The sequence below is a fragment of the Canis lupus genome, chromosome 37 (genome assembly GCF_048164855.1).
Source record: "Canis lupus baileyi chromosome 37, mCanLup2.hap1, whole genome shotgun sequence".
Lineage (NCBI taxonomy): Eukaryota > Metazoa > Chordata > Mammalia > Carnivora > Canidae > Canis > Canis lupus.
The window spans coordinates 9,399,602-9,420,361 of record NC_132874.1 but is presented as its reverse complement, the minus strand read 5'-3'; the positions used below and the strand labels follow the sequence as shown (position 1 = coordinate 9,420,361).

At 39.5% G+C, this 20,760-nt stretch overlaps 1 protein-coding gene across 1 annotated transcript in view; it reads left to right on the top strand.

The window, feature by feature from the left end:
• RNF144B (ring finger protein 144B) overlaps positions 1-20,760 on the top strand; it is a 169,027-nt gene that overhangs the window by 59,411 nt on the left and 88,856 nt on the right. The gene's annotated exons all lie outside the window — the stretch shown is intronic.

Below are 20,760 nucleotides of genomic sequence, written 5' to 3'. Positions count from 1 at the left end.
TGGCGCTTGTCCGTGGCTCCATAAATAGCTTAGGAATGAGAATCTTTCTATTGCCACCACAGCGTAAATGTAGTGTCTCCCCCTTTCCCATTAAGACTAAAAGAAAGAACAATTTCTTTAGAGAGCTAACTAGGAAATATGTATATACCAGCTCAGTGCAGAGATTTTACAGGTTCCTGTGGAGGGAATGACACCCAGGTCTGCAAAACCACTTCATAAAGTAATTGCAGGCATTTTATTTGCATCTATCAAGAATCTCTTACTCCCATCAGAGGTAAAGGAGGAGGAGATGAAGTGTGGAAATGTAGATAAGAAGAGTCTCTGGAGGTGCAGATAGGTGGTACCCATACACGCCCCGTCAGAGGAAAGGCTGAGGTGCCAAGGATAGGCAACCACCAGGTACTCCTAGTAGGTTTGTCTCTATTGTGGGAATGGATGTCTCAGGCAACAAAATCTGATGGCATTAAAGCGATAAGTGGTCAGCCTCTTTTGTGTTCTCATTCATTTTAGCTTACCAATAAATTCTGATAGTTTGGTTTCCCGTATAGCTTGTCTGCACCCTCACAGAATATGGTCCATGAGCCAACAGCATTGGCCTTACCTGGGACCTTGATAGAAATGCAGACTCTCAGGCCCCTCCCCATCAAGCCCAGTGTGTTGGGTTTGCCTGACAAGGTGGCATTTTGTTTTCCTATATCAAATTCACTGATGTTTAGTTAGGATGAGTCAACGCCCTTGAGTTTGATCAACTTCAAGATAGTGATGTTGCTGAACTTGTATGGGCTGAGAGCTGACTCAGGGCAGAGGCGAACTCACCAAGGGAATGTCACTGAATGGGTGGCCAGTTGGCCTTCTTCAGGTGACCTACCTTTTTGTCCTATGCTCCCTTTTAATTTCAGCATTGACACCCATTACAAGTTGTCTCAGATAACTGTGTGGGGCTTATATCCTTTCTGGCCCACACACTACAATGAACCCTCCTCCTTTCCAAGTATGCATGAGCATGCTTGCTCCACTGGCTTTGCAGCCAGCCAGGACTCCAGCAATTTCTGAGAGTCTTTGCAATGGGGAAGAAAGGAATCCGACTTGTTGAAATTCTATCGGGCACATTTGTCTGTAGATTCTTACTACTGTTTTTTTGAATTAATTAAAGTTCATACTTTATCCAGACTTCTTAGTTTTTACCTCCTATGCTTTTTTTTTTTTTTTTTTTTTTCTGTTCTGGGATCCCATCCAAGATACAATATTACATTTAGTCATCATCTCTCCTTAGGCTCCTCCTGGCGAAGTTTCTCAGGCTTTCCTTGTTTTTGATGACCTTGACAGTTTGGAGGACTGAACTGGCAGGTATTTTAAAACTGTCCCTCAGTTGGGATTTGGGATTTGTCAGATGTCTTTCTCATAATTACACTGGCATTATGGGCTTTTAGGAAGATGGCCACAGAAGTAAAATGTCGCTCTCATTATATCATATCAACAGGACATATGATCAGTATGGCTTGTCACTGTTGATGTGGGCCTTGATTACCTGGCTGAGGTAGTGTTTGCAAGGATTCTCCACTTTAAAGTTACTCTGTTCTTCCCCTTTTCCTAAAGTGCTCTTTTGAAAGAAATTACTATATGTTGTCCACACTTACGGAGCAAGGAGTTATGCTCCATTTCCTTGAGGGTGGAGTATCTACCTCGATTATCTGGAATTCTTCATGAGAGATTAGATTATTCTCCATCAGTCATGTTTTCAATCATCTATTTATATTGGTGTGAACTCATGAATGACTTTTTAATGCTTGTGCTAGAATCCAGTACTGCTTTCTTTTTGTTGCTCAATGTATAGATTTCTTTTGCAAAGATTTTACTTATTTATTCATGAGAGACACAGAGAGAAAGGCAGAGACATAGGCAGAGGGAGAAGCAGGCTCCCTGTGGGGAGTCTGATGTGGAACTCGATCCCAGGACCCGGAATCATGACCTAAGCTGAAGGCAGATGCTCAACCACTGAGCCACCCAAGCGTCCCAAATTATAGAATTTTTTTTTAAAAGTAAATCCTACTATCCAACATGGCTCAAACTCATGACCCCAAAATTAAGAATCACAGGCTCTTCTGACTGAGCCAGCCTGTTTTTTGTTTGTTTGTTTTTTTAATGGTCATACAAAATATAATACTTTGCAATTGACTGGGTGTAGGCCTGCCTGCTGGCAAAGAAGGTAACTGCTGAACTGGTCTGGATCCAGTGGGGCTGAACATCGATCCAAAAATTGGTGCCATTTTGAAATACTTAATTATCCTTGTATTTGTTTGCTAAAGCTGCCATGGCAAAGTACCACAGAGTGGGCGGCTTAAACAACAGAAATTTAATTTCTCAGTTCTGGAGGCTAGAAGTCTGAAATCAAGATGTCAACAAGCTTGATTTCCTTTTGAAGCCTCTCTCCTTGGTTCTGGATGACCATCTTCTCCCTGTCTTCACATGGTCTCTCTGTACATATCTTGTTTTCATCTCTTCTTCTTTTTTAAAGGATTTTATTTGTTTATTTGAGAGAGAGGGAGAGCACAAAGAGTGAGGAAGGGTGGAGGGAGAGAGAGAAGCAGACTTCCCAGCTGAGTAGGGAAACTGATGTGGGGCTCAATCCCAGGACCCTGAGATCATGACCTGAGCTGAAGGAAGATGCTTAACTGACTGAGCCACCAGGTGCCCCTTAATCTCCTCTTCTTATAAGGACACTAATCATATTCAATTAGGACCTGCCCTAATGACCTCATTTCAACTGAATTACCTTTTTCAAGATCCTATCCTCAAACATAGTCACACTCTGAGGTATTGGGGGTTAAGATGTTAACATATGAATTTGGGGGGGGACACAATTCAACCTGTAACACTCCTGTTTTTTTTTTTAACAGATTTTATTTATTTATCCATGAGAGACACACACACACAGAGACAGACACATAGGCAGAGGGAGAGGCTCTTGTGGGGAGCCTGATGTGGGACTCCATCCCAGAACCCCAGGATCACGACCTGAGCTGAAGGGAGATGCTCAATCACTGAGCCACCCAGGTGTCCCAGCCCATAAAACTCTTTAATGGAGTCTCAGATAGATACACATTTTCACCAGACATTAACTAGGAGGGGTAACGGTTGGTTATGCTATTCAATTTGTCTTAGCTAACACTGCCATCACCACTGTGAGGCAATAGCATAGGTCCTCTTGGATGGTTTGAAAAATTGGCAGTTAGGGGTGGGAAATTTGGAATCAGCCACTTTGCAATGAGAATGCAATGATTAGTGCCCTAAAACTGCAGGCAGCATGAGGCCATTGGGTGCCTAAAGGTATGGGATAGAGAGAGGAGTTTCAGGGCAAGCTACACAAAGTAGGTAGTGGGACCCTAAAATAGGAGGTTTGTGGTAACCTACTTTCTGTGCAACATGGCTCTGCCCATTATTGAAAAGCATCTTGCTTTAGCTGCTTGATCACACACAAACTCTATAAGAATGGCCTCAGGGTCAAATATATGCAAGAAAATTGGGTGATTTATATTTCAAGAGTGACTACCTCTTCGTAAACCTGCTATTCAATGTGATATAGAAGAATCTCAGTCTCTATTCTCAGCCTAGGGTTATGTTAAGAAAGACCTGGCTTGATGTGTACCTTACCCAGAAGGGGTATGAGATGGGTATTGTGCACTGAATGCGTGTCCCTTGATCTTAAACCCAGTCTGTGAAGCTAACTGCGTCCATTGTGACATTTTAGACAACAGATTCTGCTAGTGCATCCTGCTCAGGTGGCTTCAGTTTATTCAACCATGGCAGAAGACAATGGTGTTGAGTTTTAGAACTTCATGATTCTTGTCACTTTTGTTTTCTGAGGCCAGTAACAGTTGGGACACCATACAACAATGAGGTTCATTCAAGCAAAAAGAGAGCAAGATGGAATGGAGGGGGCCCGAGCTAAGTTGCTGTTTTATTCATCTGTGGCAGAGACTACAAGTTGCCTTCCCAAGTTCCACCTTCAACTTCTTTTTTAGCAATAGAACCTTAGCCCTGTGAAAAACTATGCCTGCCTGCCTCCATTGCAGCCAAGTGTGGCCATATGATTATGTTCCAGCCAATAGATTATAAGTATTTGGAAACTTCCAGAAAGGGAACAAATTTGCATTCTTTTGTTCTTTCTCTTTCCTTCCTCCTTCTAGTCTTGAATGTGATGGCTGGAAGTCCAGCAGCCATGTTGGACTAGGAAGTGATCTCTAAAGCAACACCCCAACACAAGATTGTAGAGCAAGGAGACAAGAATGAGCCCAGGTCCTGGATGACTCAAGGTGTAATACATGCGTTAGTATGGGAAGACTTTCAAAAACTCATTTTTTAGTATGAAAGAGAAAAAAAAAAGCACCTTTTAAAAAAAGATTTTGTTTATTTGACAGAGAGAGAGAGAGTGCATAAGCAGGAGGAGCAGCAGAGGGAGAGGGAGCAGCAGGCTTCCCACTGAGCAGTCCTCAATCCCAGGACTCCAAGATCATGACCTGAGCCAAAGGCAGATGCTTAACTGAACCACCCACGTGCCCCAAAAGAAAGCCCTCTGTCTTAAGATATTGCTATTTTTTTCTTTTATATGCAGTCAAACCTAATTCTTAATGAACCTTGGGTACCCATTAAAATTGTCTAGGGAATTATTTAAATATACTACTGCCTGGGCCCTACCCCCAGGGATCCTGATTTTATTAGTTTAGAAAAAAAAAAAAAAAAGGGCCAAGTGTTGTTCTTCAAAAGCACTCTTTTGTGATTCTAGGGTGTGACCTGGATTGGGCACCACTGTCTTAACTTACACTCTGTCTCTCTGAGTAACTACTGTTTTTTGGAATTGTGATTTCTAGTATCAGTGGGGCATGTGTTCTATTTCTGTAGCTCTGTTAGGGAAGGGAACAGTATTGGGATAATCTCAAAGAACTAATTTGAAACCATTCCTATTTTAGCTATTGTAGACAATTTGGGGAACTAGGATGATAATGTAGATGTCAACATACTCTGAGAACCCAGAAAGCATAATAACAATGACAATATATCTATGATGGCTACACAATATGCTTTTATTTCTGAGCATACCAAATTCCACCATACATCCCCTGGGGATTATGAGAGTTTAGCAAGAGAATGCAGGAAGGTAAATACATTCCTTTTAAAGCTGAGCTGTTGCTGAGCTGGATTGAGGGAGAACAGGGCAGCTAATAAAATAATTTTATTTTCCATTAATACTATTGATGCTTAGGTCTCTGAGAATTGATGGGGATAAAATTCCAACCTAATTTCTCAATACCAGTTATACCTACTTGACAAAGATTTCTCCTTTCCCTATAGTGACCTTTTAGTTCCAGTCGTTTTTTTCAAGGTTGTAAGTCTGCTAGCTCCTAGTTTTATTTTGGAATGCATACTATAAAGATTATGATTTATAGATTGATATCTAATATATCTAATATCCCTGACTTTGTGTTTGTCAACAGTGAGATCAGTTTTTGTGTCATGGTAAGAGAAGTTTCAGGGGTGAATATGGTGTCAAAACTCCCCTTCTTCCCATTTTACTCTGGGTTATTTACTATCAGTTTTCAACAGGAATTCAAGAGTGAGAAGAAGGAAATAGCCAAGTAGTGTGTGTAATCAAGTTAACTGTGAATGATGAAGAAAGTTAACATATTGTGTTTTCTTCTTTTGACAGTAGTTTCCATCTGAGCGTCTTAGTATTTTGGAAATAATGAGCATTAAATGACGCAGATGTATTATTACATTAGAAGTACTCAGTAGGGGGGTGCCTGGGTGGCTCAGTTAGAGTTGCAGCACTGAGCCCCTTGTTGGGGCTCCTTCCTCAGTGGGGAGTCTGCTTCTCCCTCTCCCTTTGTTGCTCCCCATTTGTGCTCTCTTGTTTGTATGCTCTCTCTCTCTCTCTCTCTCTCTCAAATAAATAAAATCTTTTAAAAAAGAAGTACTCAGTAGGTTAGAAATATATTGAGAGACAAAAGTACCTTTGTGGGAGTTGTGAGATTCACCACCATAGGCCAAAGGAACCAGGAGGAGACTCAGCACCCTGTATATCAGGGTAATAGGTATATAGACCTTGGTGTAGTGGCCCATGAATCAGCTCCAGCCTCTCTCAGCCATGGTCCAAGAGCCCTTGGGAAGCACTGTCTCAGATCATCACCCATGGATGGGAGAGTGGTTTTGGAAGTCCAGGTGATGAGAGAAGTTTTGGCACATTGTTGGGGCATAGGAGTTTGGGCACATTATATAATGGTAAAGAGGTTATTCATCAAGAAGATGTAACAGAGACTCCTGGGTGGCTCAGCAGTTGAGTGTCTGCCTTTGGCTCAGGGCATGATCCTGGGGTCCAGGATTGAGTCTTGCATCAGGCTCCCTGCAGGAGCCTCTGCCTATGTCTCTGCCTCTTTCACTCTGTCTCTCATGAATAAATAAATCTTTTTTAAAAAAGAAGATGTAACAGTCATAAATATATATGCATCCAAAATCAGAGCACCTAAATATATTTAGCAAATACTAAAAGATCTGAGGGAGGAAATAGACATAATATAATAATAGTAAAGGACTCCAATACCCCACTTAAAAATAGATCAGTGAGACAGAAAATTAACAAGGAAACATTGAACTTGAACCATACTTTAGACCAAATCCACCTAACAAACATGTATAGAACATTCTATCCAACAGATGGAATACATATTCTTCTCAAGTGCACATAGAATATTGTCTAGGAGAGATCATATGATAGATCACAAAATAAGTTTTGCCAAATTTAAGAAGGTTGAAATCATAATAAGTACCTTTTCCAACCACAATGGTATGAAACTAGAAATCAAAACAGAAGGAAAGCTGGAACATTCACAAATATGTGGCAATTAAACAACATATTCCTGAAAACTAATGGGTAAAAAAAAATCAAAAGGAAAACTTAAAAAATCTTACAATGAAGGAAAATGGAAACACAACATGCCAAAACTTACGGGATGTAGCCAAAGCAGTTCTATGAGGGAAGCTTATAGCAATCAGTGTCTACATTAAGAAAAAAGAAAGATCACAAGTCAATAACCCAATTTTATACCTCAAGGAACTAGAGGGGAGAAAAAAAAGGAACAAACTGAGCTTAAAGTGAGCAAAAGGAAGAAAATAATGAAGATCAAAGCAGAAATCAATGAAATAGAGACCCGAAAAACAAGGACAAATATCAATAAACTAAAAGCTGATTTTTTGAAAGGATAAGTAAAACTGACAAACTTTTAGCTACTAAGAGAAAAAGAAGACTCAAATAAATTCAGAAACAAAAGAGAAGACTTTATAGCAGATAACACAGATATGCAAAGGATCATCAGAGATTATTATGAAAAGTTACATGCAAACAAATTGGAAAACCTAGAAGAAATTGATAAATTCCTAGAAACAAACATTGGACCAAACCAAATCATGAAGAAATAGAAAATTCGGACAGACCAATAAGGACATTGAATTCATAATCAAAGACCTCCTGGCAAAGAAAAGCCCAAAATCAGATGGTTTCACTGGCGAATTCTACCAACATTTAAAGAAGAATTAACACCAATTCTTCTTCTCAAACTCTTCCAAAGATTGAAGAGCAGTGAACACTTTCAAACTTATTTTACTTATTATTTATTTTAATTTTTTAAAAGATTTTATTTATTTAGTCATGAGAGACAAAGAGAGAGGCAGAGACATAGGCAGAGGGAGAAGCAGGCTCCATGCAGGAAGCCTGATGCAGGACTCGATCCTGGGACTCCGGGATCATGACCTGAGCCAAAGGCAGATGCTCAACCTCTGAGCCACCCAGGCATCCCATCAAACTCATTTTTTAAAAAAATTTTTTCCATCAAACTCATTTTAAAGAAGATTTTATATTTAAGTAATCTCTACACCCAACATGTGGCTTAAACACATGACCTGAGCTCAAGAGTCATATACTCTACCAACTGTGCCAGCCAGGTGCCACCCAAACTCATTTTATGAGGCCAGCATTACCTTGATACCAAAGCCAGGTAAGGGCACTACAAGGAGAAAACAAACAAACTACAGGCCAAAATCCCCAATGAATATAGATGGAAAAATCGTCAACAAAATATTAGCAAATTGAATTAAGCAGCACATTAAAAGTGCAGTTTCGGGATCCCTGGGTGGCGCAGCGGTTTGGCGCCTGCCTTTGGCCCAGGGCGCGATCCTGGAGACCCGGGATCGAATCCCACATCAGGCTCCCGGTGCATGGAGCCTGCTTCTCCCTCTGCCTATGTCTCTGCCTCTCTCTCTCTCTCTCTCTCTCTCTCTCTCTGTGACTATCATAAATAAATAAATAAAAAATTAAAAAAAAAAAAAAAGTGCAGTTTCAGGGTGCCTGGGTGGCTCAGTCTGTTAAGCTTCCAACTCTTGATTTGAGCTCATGTCATCATCTCAGGGTCATGGGATCAAGTCTTGTGTCAGGCTCAGCACTCAGTGCAGAGTCTGCCTGAGATTCTCTTTCCCTCTGTCCCTCCCCCCACTCATGCATACTCTCTATCTCAATAAATAAATAAATAAATAAATAAATAAATAAATAAATAAATAAAATCTTAAAAAATAAAGCACATGATCAAGTGGGATTTATCCTTGGGGTGCAAGGATTTATCCTTGGGGTTCAACATACACTAATCAATCAATGTGATATACCACAGTAATGAGATGAAAGAAAAAAAAAGCATATTATAATTTCAATATACACAGAAGTGACAAAATGTAACATCCTTTTATGATAAAAACTCTCAATAAATTAGGTAAAGCAGGAATGTACTTCAACATAATAAAGCCCATATATGACTGGTCCATAGCTAACATCATACTGAACAGTGAAAGGCTGATTGATAGTTTTTCCTCTAAGCTCAGGAATAAAACAAAGATGTCCATTCTCACCACTCCTATTCAGTATAGTACTGGAAGTCCTAGCTAGACCAATCAGGCATAAATAAATAAATAAATAAAGCATTCTTGGATAGGAAGAAACAAAGTTATCTATGTTTGCATATGATATATATATAGAAAATCCTAAAGAGTCCCTCAAAAAAAACAAAACGAAACAAAACAAAACAAAAAACAAAACAAAACCAGGACTGTTAACAATTTTAGTAAAGTTGTTGGATACAAAATCAGCTTCCAGAAATCAGTTGCATTTCTATATATTAACAACAAATCTATGAAAAGAAATAAAAGAATCCCGTTCACAATAATACGAAAACCAATAAAATGCTCAGGAATAAATTTACCTAAGAGGTGAAGGATCTTTACACTGAAAACTCTAAGACTTTGATAAAAGATGAGACAACGAAATGGAAAGATATCCTGTGTTCAGGGATCAGAAGAATTAATACTGTTAATACTGTTATGGTTAAAATGACCATACTCTTCAAAGCCATCTATAGATTCAGTGCAAATCCATATCAAAATTGCAACAGAAAGAGAAAAAAAAAAGCCTAAAATTTGCATGAAACCGCAAAAGACCCGAATAGCCAAGGCACAATCCCGAGAAAGCATAACAAAGGCGATTGCATTAAACTTCCCAATTTATAACTATACTAAACTGTAGTAATTGAAACAGTAGGGTCTGGGCATATAACAGACATAAAGACCAATGGAACAGAATAGGGAATTCAGAAATAAACCCTTACATGTACAGACAACTAATATTTCACAAGGGAGTCCATAATAATTGGAAAATGATCAGCTTTTCAATAAATGGAGTTGAGAAAACTGGTTATCCATGTGCAGAAGAATGAAATTGGACCCCTATCTTACACACTTGAGATGGATTAAAGACTTAAATGTAAGACCTAAAACCATAAAACTAGTAGAAGAAAACATAGAGGGAAACTCCTTGTTGTTGCTCGTGGCAATGATTTTCTGGATATGACATTGAAAACATGAGCAACAAAAGCAAAAATTATTATGTGGAAGTACATTAAACTAGGAAGCTTCTGAGTGGCAACAAAATTCAACAAAATGAAAAAAGCAATTTATGGGATGATATGTTTGCAAAATATGTATAATATCTGATAAGAGCTCATACAATTCAGCAAAAACCAGAACAAAAACCTAAAAACAATCTGATTAAAAAAATGGGCAGAGGAACTGAAAAGACATACAGACGGCAACAGGTGCATGAAAAGGGGCTCGATGCCACTCATCGTTGGGGACATGCAAATCAGAACCACAGTGAACTATCCCCTCCCACCTGTTAGAAGGGCTCTCATCAAAAAGACGAGAAATAACAAGTGTTGGTGAGGATGTGGAGAAAAGAGAACTCGTGTGCACTATTGGTGGGAATGTAACTTGGTGCAGCCACTGTGGAAAACAGCATGGAGGTTCCTCAAAAAATTAAACCTAGAGCTACCCTATGATCCAGCAATCCCACTCCTGGGTGCATATTGAAAGGGATGAAGACAGTATATCAAAGAGATGTGTGCACTGTCATGTTCACTGCAGCATCGTTGACAATAGCCAAGATAGGGAAACAACATCAGTGCCCATTCATGGATAAATGAATAGATGTGGAGTGTGTGTGTGTGTGTGTGTGTGTGTGTGTGTGTGCATGCACACACATAGGTTTGGAAGATCTAATGTACAGTATGGTGAATATAGTTAACAATATTATATGCCTGAACATTTTTAAGAGAGGGTGTGCCTGGGTGGCTCAGTTGGTTAAGCATCTGCCTTTGGCTCAGGTCATGATTCTAAGGTCCTGGGATCAAGTCCCATGTCTGGCTCCCTGCTCAGTGGGGAACCTGCTTCTCCCTCTCCCTCTATCTCTCACCCTACTTGTGCTCTCTCATTTTCTCTTTCTCTCTCTCTCAAGTAAATACACAAAATCTTTAAAAAGAAAAATTTAAAGAGAATCGATCTTCAATGTTCTCACTACAAAAAAAGAAATGCTAATTATGTAACGAGGTAGAGGTGTTAGCTAAAGCTACATGGCAATCACTTAGCAATAGAGAAGTGTTATCAAATCAACACATAATACACCTTAAGCTTATACAATATTATATGTCAATTATACTTAATGAAACTGGAAAAACAAATGTATTACTTAAGAAATATTAAGTACATTAGTACTTCTGAAAAACACTAAGCTTTGTGCATAATGTCTCCTATTGAGACCGTTATTTTATGGTAAAATTATCATTTAGCAATTTATGCTAAGTGTGTGAATTTAGCAACTTATATTTGTAGAAGCATCTTATTTTAGCTAATTATTTGTAGGTTGAATTACATGAATTTAAGTCTGTTCTTCTATTTAAAATGTTCTGCTTCTTCCCTATCCCCCAACAATCATTAGGTTTATTAGTAACCTAACTTCAGGTTCCTTCTGGATTATACTGTGTACTAATGAAAATGCTGAATCATTCTATATTTGAGTATTTATGTATCTAATGTAATTTATTCCTCCTGAGCCCATCCAGTTAGCAAAACAAGCAAAAAATTGAATTATTAAGGGCTGAATAAAATATTCTCTTTCTTTTGTGGATCAATTTGTTTTCTTTTAGTTTGCATTGCATAATCATTTAGTCTTCTTAAAAGGGCAAAAAATTTCAGCAGATCCATAGCTGGACTTATACTCCAGGACATTCTAGGTTCTTATAAAATGAGATTGCAAATAGAGTAAATGAATTATGTCGTTAGCATTGCCTCTTACAGAGTGTATGAAGGGAATAAAAAGGAGTTTTTCTTTACCCTTAAGAAGCAAACTCTAAGGTTTCGTTTGGGTTAAAAATATAAAAAGTTAAGTTTGATAATTTATTATTTGAGAGGCTAATTGACTTATAATGGAAAAGTAACATATTGCAGACATTCAAAGAAGATGCCTTTGAACCAGATCTAGTTTGGCCACTTGTTCCAGTTTGCTGGGACTGTGTGGTTTTCTGGGACACAGAGATTTCGGCGCTAAAACAGGGAAAGTCCTGGGCACACTTGGGCCAAGTTGATTTTTTTTTTTTTTTTTTTTTTGGGCCAAGTTGATTACTAGCTTGTTGGCCTGACCCGGTGCCTGTTCATACCTTCTCAGGGACTTGTCTGAGAATGTACATTGAAGCTCATTGATCCACTGAAAGCTCCAAATAAAATTCACTCTCAGCCGTACCCATCATAATTGTAACAATAGTGTTTGTAAGTATTCCAGGGTTTATAATCCCTCTCCTAATGAAAACATGGAATCAAAGGAAATACAGATGTGTATGCCCCATTGTGATGTCTCACCTGGGGATGAGTGTTTAAGGAAGAGATGTCCCTTCTTACCTAAGGCAAATTCTACTCTTGGACTCATGTCTGGCTCCTTCCCATCTTCTTGGTGACCTTGTACTGTAATCTATCCTACCATCCTTGTCCTCCTCAGTATCTTCTCTTACATTTGCTCTTGACCATGCATTAAAAAAAAGTATTTGATGAATTCCACATCTATCTCTAAGTGCCAATTTATTTGTCTCCTCTTTATAATCAGATTTCTTGACTATGCTATCATAGTTGAGCATCTGCAAGCAATCATCTCCTCCACTTTCTGATATTTTTCCTGTTGATGTCAATATTAACTTCTAATGTCATGGATCCAGCGGACCCATTTGGTTTTTACCTTGCTTAAACTTTTACCAGCATTTGGTTCTGTAGTCTTCTCTTGGCTTCTGGAGCTTTTTCTTACTGTGGCTTTCATGTACTGCATTCACTTGGTCCCTTGGTTTTCCTCCACTTTTCTGGATGTTTTTTCTTTTATTATCCCTTTCTCCTGTATTCATTAGTGCTCCCAAGGGGTTAGGTTCTAAGTCCTCATCATCTCAAACTTGAATTACTCTTTAGGTTATGCCATTCCAATCCATGGCCTCAATACCATAGATAAAGACTGCTTCTACATCAATGTTTTCATATATCCCTTGTCAAAGAGCCTACTAGATGTTTTCACTTGTACATTCCACCTTGAATGTGCTGAAATATGAACTTGACTTTATATACCCAATTGCTCTTATCAGAAACATGGAAGTCAGCCCTGAGTTCTTGAACTCCCAGATCTCTAACATCCTACTAATCCCCTAGTTCTGTCAATTCTATTTCTTTCTTTCTTCTTCTTTTTTAAAGATTTATGTATTTATTTTCAGAGAGAGAGAGAGAGAACAAGCATGAGTGGGAGGGGCAGAGGGAGAGAGGATCCCAAGCAGACTCTGTGCTGAGCTGGGAGCCCAATGTGGGGCTTAATCCCAGGACCCTGAGGTTATGACCTGAGCTGAAACCAAGAGTCAGAGGCTCAACCAACTGTACCATCCAGGCGCTCCAATTCTTTTCTTTTCTTTTCTTCTTCTCCTTCCCCTTCCCCTTCCCCTTCCCCTTCCCCTCCTCCTCCTCCTCCTCCTCCTCCCCCTCCTTCTTCTTCTTCTTCTTCTTCTTCTCCTTCTCCTTCTCCTTCTCCTTCTTCTTCTTTCTTCTTCTTCTTCTTCTGACTAGATTTCTATTTATTTATTCATGGGAGACACATAGAGAGAGGCAGAGACACAGGCAGAGGGAGAAGCAAGCTCCTCGCAGGGAGCCCGATGTGAGACTCCATCCCTGGACTGGGGTCAGGCCATGAGCTGAAGGCAGATGCTCAACCGCTGAGCCACCCAGGCATCTCTCTATTTCTTAATAATGGTGAAGCTGTTTACTTTTCTCCAACTGCATTGCAACCGCTAGTCTCATTTCTCACCTGGACTACTGAAACATTCTTACCTAGAAGCACCTGTATTAAATCTTTCTTGTGTTCAACATATTTCTACACTACAGTCAGGGTGATCGTTAAAAAAAACAAAGATCTGGTGATATCAAGCTGCTTACAAGGGCTTTCCATGGGTTTTTAGTTCAACTTTTAAGCTTACAAATTCTTTCTCAATCATCTAGTCTACCTCTTCACCTTAATCTCAAAGCAGTCTTCCTCAATTTCTCAATAATCCAGCCTCATTGAATTCTATAAATTCTTCAAATACACCATGTATTTCTGCCCCCTGCCCTTTAAACATGCAGTTTTCTCTGCCTTGAAACTCTTTTTTTTTTTTTTTTTTTTTTTACTATTTATTTCCTGAGTCCTATTCATCTGGGTCTCAGCTTAAATGCCATTTCCATAGGGAGGTCTCTTTTCACCACATGGACCAGGATCTCAACCCTCGCTTCACAGTAGAATCACCGGGGACATGTTAAAATATCAGTGATCCAATTTACCTGTGCTGAAGTGGGGGTATGAATCAGAATCACCTAGAGGGCTTGTTAAAACCAGCAGGAAACTCTGCTGCTGCTGGTATGAGGACCACACTTGGAAACCATTGCTCCAGATTAGAATAAATTCTCTCCAGCAAAGTGCTTCTGTAGTATCTCTGCATCGCTTAGCATGGCACTCTTTTGCTTTATTACCACTTCTAACAAAATGATCTTTTCTACTTGAAAAACAATCTTTTCTTTGTGAAGTCAGGCACCTTGGCTTTCTGGTTTATCTTTGTATCCCTTGGTTCTAGCACTGTGCCTGGCACACAAGGATTTATTCCATATTTGTTAAATGAATGAAAAGGCTGTGTTTGGGTACAAGGTGGTATCTAAATTATCTATGATTCAATTAAGGCAATAATAATATAGAGATAGCTGAAGTTTGCCCCCTATGATCTATCTTTAACTTGTTTCAAGTTTGTTTTTTTGTAAGTATTCATTCCAAATCCTGTTAAGGGCTTTGCCTTCAACAGCCCTATATTCTAATTCACCTTCTCACCATTACCACTACCTGCAACATACATAAGAAACAACAAGTCTTCTTTATCCATTCATCTTTCGATGGATGTGGTTTATGTATACAATGGAATATTACTCAGCCATTAGAAATGACAAATACCCACCATTTGCTTCGAGGTGGATGGAACTGGAGGGTATTATGCTGAGTGAAATAAGACAATCGGAGAAGGACAAACATTATATGGTCTCATTCATTTGGGGAATATAAAAATAATGAAAAGGAATAAAGGGGAAAGGAGAAAAAATGAGTGGGAAATATCAGAAAGGGAGACAGAACATGAAAGACTCTTAACTCTGGGAAACGAACTAGGGGTGGTGGAAGGGAGATGGGCGGGGGGTGGGGGCGACTGGGTGGTGGGCACTGAGGTGGGCACTTGACGAGATGAGCACTGGGTGTTATTCTGTATGTCGACAAATTGAACACCAATAAAAAATAAATTTATTATGTAAAAAAATAAGGCATTGGAATTAACAAAAAAAAAAAAAAAAAGAAACAAGTCAATATATCCTGGCTGATTGGGGTGCAAAACAATTTCATGAATATCTCACACTTAAATGTGGTGTGTACATGTCTGTGCTCACATGTTTCAGTGTATGGTAGTATATATTTTAGAACTGTCTTAGAGTAGAAGAGAATCAAAGAAAATGAGGAAATGTGCATTTGGTAGAGCTCCATTGCCAAATAATGTAGTTCTCTAGGACTAACCAAGCAGAGACTTTCTTTAGCCCTAGTAGAGTTATAGAAATGATATTTGGGGGGATGTTCTGAACTGGATTAAAATCTTTTTATTGCCTGCACAGTATCTTGAATTTTCTATTTCTTGAGTCAAAGACAAGCATAAATCATAATTTATATTTACAAAATACCGTATGCTTATTTATCATTTATTGAATATTTACTATATGAAGCATAATCCTAGAAATGAAAGACACACTTTCTGCCTTCATTCAGTTTAGTATGGGAGACATGCAAGTAAGTTGATGCTTAAAATATGGTAGAGTAAGTGCTGTGGTAGAGTTTGTAAAGACTTCCTTGGAATAGCCAAGTCCCCCTCCCAGACAAGTGGGGATCTATTGTCTTTCATTTCAGTAAGGGTATTAGCCTGGGGGTTGGGGAACTTATTGCAAGGTATCTCTTGTCTGTAGGTCATACCTTGGGGTACATACTGACTTCTTATATGCAGACTTGTTTAAAGAAATACCAGGTAAAGAGGTTTATCAGACTGTTCATAGGAATTCATGCATGAGATTCACAGAACCACGCACGCTAGGAAATCTGCAACATTTTATTTTAGTTTTAAAGATTTTATTTATTCATGAGAGACACACAGAGAGGCAGAGACATAGGCAGAGGGAGAAGCAGGCTCACTTGTGGAGAGCACAGTTCAGGACCCTGGGATCACAACCTGAGCCAAAGTCAAATGCTCAACCACTGAGTCAGCCAGGTGCCCCTGTGCAACATTTTATGTATGTATGTGACTCTTCTGAGGGGAGAGCTCATTATCCCAGTCTCAAAGGGGCCTATGATTTCCACAAGGACTAGAACCATTTCTCTAAGATGTAAGCTGATGGAGAAGATGAATTGATAAAGAAATGATCCTTTGGGAGTGCTTGGCTGGCTCAGTGGGTAGAGCATGTGACTCTTGATCTCAGGGTTGTGAATTTGAGCCCCCACTGGGTATAGAGATTACTTGAAAAAAAAAAGTGATCTTGTAGAGTTGCTACAGGGATTTCCCTAGGATTTTATCCATGAATATAGAAGTTGTCTGCGATAGATGATACATTAAAAAGTATTTTTAAATGAAGCCATATTTTGCATTTACTAGTGTTTCAGTAAAAAAAACTTGATTGGATTATTTTATAAACTAAAAAGTTTAAGGAAAACATTTTTCTGTATTCATAAGTTTCATATGTAAACTTCCTATTGAGATACCCAGGGTGATGCCATTTCTGCCACCATGACTACTGCTCCAATGAATTCCACTAAGGGTTATCATTTAATTTGTATTTACTATGGGCCATAGGCTTTAGATATGTTTTCCTGATTTTCACAATTACACATGGCAGTCATTTTCTGCATTTGATAGGTGAGGCGATCAAGGCTCAAAGAAGTTAGGAAACTTACTCTAGACAAGACAGCTTGTATTCAGTAGAGGCAAGATTGGCAGATTCAAAGTCTATGTTCTTTTTATACCATTATGCTGACTTTCTTTATGATAATGCGGTTTAATCAAGGTGTTTCTGATTTTTAATAACTGAAATAAATTGGAATTAGCTTTAACAAAAAAAGGAAAATTTGCTCTAAGGACAAAGGTTGTCTTGAGAAAACTCAAAGATAGGAATGCAGGTGGCTTCCGGAGGGAACTGGAACTGAGAACTGAAAACCATTATTCTCTTTCTTTCTTGTCTTACCTCCTCCCTTGCACATCTATCTGCTTTATTGTCCTTTTTCTGGATTTTTCTGTAGCTCATATAGATGGTAGAATATTATGGTTGCTGCATGGCTTTATCCAAGCAGAGATTAGCTGTCCCTAAATCCAAATTCCAAATTGCTGGTGGAGAAAATCTGATTGGCTCTACTGCAGACAGACATCCATTCTGGGTCCAATCAGAATTACATCGTCTGAACATGGCTGCCATGAGATTTGAAGGCAACATCCTTTGAAGGCAACTCGTAGGAATGTCTGACTCTTGTCTTTTCTCACTCATCTGGTTTGACTGTAGCCCATTCTGGGGAATCCAGTTATTACATGGAGAAGTCTAAGGGTCCTTCTACTCCCTACCCTAGGTTTGACCCATGATTATAGCTCTTTGAAGAGAAAACAAGTCTATTACAGACTTGGCCGATATGTTGTCACGTCAGTGGTTTCCCTTTGGAAGAACATCATATCATCATCCCTTTAATCTTACTCCTTATAGCTTAATTGCCTTTATACATGTGCACACACACACACACACACACACAGGAGTACATTTACAGTATCTGCTCAGAAGCAACCACCTGCCTTCTTGGAGCTCAATTCTTGCCCTGAGGCTATAATAGCAACAACCCACTGACTCTCTTTGCCAATGTAAAGTGAATAAACCCTCTCCTAATCTGTTGTCCTTACTATCTCTTTATGATAACGTTGAGAGCCCTTTCCCCTATAGTCACTACTTAGACATGCTTCTGTTTACTTCCATTGGGCACAGGCGGGAAGAATAGATTCACCTAGGGCTTTTCAGAACAAATGGTCACCAACTCCTTTCCCAATTGAAGGAGTATCTAAGGAAGGATGTCAAACATCATCACCAGTTATATACATGTATACTTTCTATATTCTTCTGCAGCAGTAAAGAGAAAGAAACTCAAGGGGAAAATTTTTTTGTATATTTTTTATTGGAGTTTGATTTGCCAACATATAGTGTAACACCCAGTGCTCATCCCATCAAGTGCCCCCCTCAGTGCCTGTCATCCAGTCACCCCATTCCCCTGCCCACCTCCCCTTCCATTACCCTTTGTTCGTTTCCCAGAGTTAGGAGTCTCTCATGTTCTGTCTCCCTCTCTGATATTTCCCACTCATTTTCTTTCCTTTCCCCTATAATCCCTTTCACTATTTCTTATATTCCTCAAGGGGAAAAATGTATTGTTAAATTTTTTGGTAGGCGGCCCAAACTTAAGAATATTAAGAGTTCCAAAAGTTTGTTTGCAGGTCCGTTGTTTAGAACTTGAAACTCATTTTACTATGGAAACAATATTATACTTGGCAGTTTAGGTTTCTAGCCCAACCATAAATGACCATTTGGTCTACAATAGAGCTGAAATGCTAATTATTATCTTGTGCTCATAAAATTGGAGTCTGGACTCTTTTGTGTCTAAAGCCCTGAATTCATTAGTTTTCTGAATACTCATTCCCTTGAACTTCTCTAAAGTTTGCTATTTTTTTCTGGAACTTTCATTTTCTCTCACTCTGAAGAAGGTAGAGAGAAACCCTCGAGGCGTGCAGGTGAATGATAGGCGGGGGCTCTGAGTGTTGAAAGGTACAGCTGTGCTAGAAGGGTAGGTAGTAGGATAGAGAGTAGTTAGAGTTTGATATCCTTAGTGACTTCCCTAGGAGAGATAAGAGAGTGTGGGGAGGAGGACCAAGGGGAGAGGGGAAGAATGACTGGCTGTAACATTTCATAAATAGGTATTGTTATTGGTTATTCAGAGCCTGTGTGTAAAGGATTAACTATTTTTTCTTGTATGCAGTTCTTTCATTTGCTTTTTTCCCCCTCAATTAGCCTGCAGCAGATTAATAATGAATTTTATAGCATTGCCCATTTGTTTAGCTGAGTCCCTGAACTTACTTACCTCCCTGGGGTGAAGCATCACGATCGCACAGAAGTTTCGGTAGGTAACGGGAAGGTGTGTGTTGGGCTCTAATTGCATGGTTGTGTTGTGTAATCGCAACATGTAATCGCAACATCGCCTTCATGGAGATCCTGCATAAATGTTTTTAGTAGATGATTTCATCCCCTTTTCTGACTTGGACCTGGACAACTTTACATTCTCAGCAAGCAGATGGACAACAAGGTTGAAATAGGATCATGTACGGAAATAGTCTTTGAGTCATACACTTTGACTGTTCACTCTTCCAGGAAATTTGCCTCTTCCTTCTTGCAGGAGCCAATGCCGAGAATGGAGGTACTCGGAGTTGTTGGACTCTTCTTCCCAGTGTACATTTTATATTTTTCCTCTCAGTTTAAGATTGGGCTTTCGCTGAGATAGGAGTATCATCTAATTTGTTTTGGCAAAACACCTGGCCTTTTGCCCTAAATAGATGGTTAAAAATAGAATTAAAATGTTTTACATCAGCCTTCTATTTTTGGCCTCCTTACAAAAAAAAAGGTCCTGATTGGAGGTCAAGGGGGAGCTTGATGACTTTACTATGACTTTACTTTGGGAGGCAGGAGCGTGCTAACAGAATGTCACTTGACCTGGTTCTTAGGTCCTAGTCTGTGTTGTGCCAGGAACTGCCTTTTTGACCCCAGGGAAGTCTGCTCATTTTCCAGCGCCTGGTTTCTCCATCTGGAAAAGGGGAATGACAAAAGCGGCGAGAGGCTGTTGTGAGTGTTCAGTGAGCTGGTGTGTGTGAGAGCATCAGATGTAGTAACATGGCTGGAATAACAGATTTAAATTCATTTTCAGAGGTTGGAATGATCCTTCCTCTATAACAAACTAGTTTACAATGAGCCTGCACTTGTTCACTTACAAATTTGTTCATTTGTTTGTTTATTTATTTATTCATTCATTCATTCATTCATTCATTCATTCCAAACCAAGAGTACAATACTCATGCAGGAAAGGAAACTCCTCTGTCATTTCAGCCTCGTTTGCATTTTTGAGCACAGCATCTATAAAGCACGGTGTAATTCGGGGTGTGGTGTAGACCACAGTGTTTGCCTCCTGCCCACTTGGAGCGTTTATTATCATGTTTTCTGGTGAGAGGCATAAGTCGATGCAATATCAGAGGAACATCTTGCACAGTCTGAACTGGTGTACAGAAACCACGAGCACGAAGTGGGCAGGAGGCCACGCAAGTTCACCATGTTCTTGTCAGCTCTGATTTGTGCTCCCCCTGCTCCAGTGTTGGTAGCCAGAGGCAGGGACCAAAACACCTGTGCTGCCTCAGGACCTGTGCAGGAGTGTGTGTAACAGTGAAAGGTTGGCAGCTTTGTGCATGTGTGTTTTGTTTCCCAGGATTTAAGCAACAACATCATACTAAGGAGCACCCTGACAAGTGTTGTCTCTGTTGATCAAAGATAATATGATTTTGGACTAGTGAGGAGGAGAGCTTTCAGCCCAAGTGTGCGCATAGGGTCATGAGAAAGGAAGACAGATACTTGATGGGGTTGGGGAGGCTCTATCTAATGCCAGTAGGATGGTCTAGGAGCCCGACTCTAAAGTTTCTATCATTTGTCTTG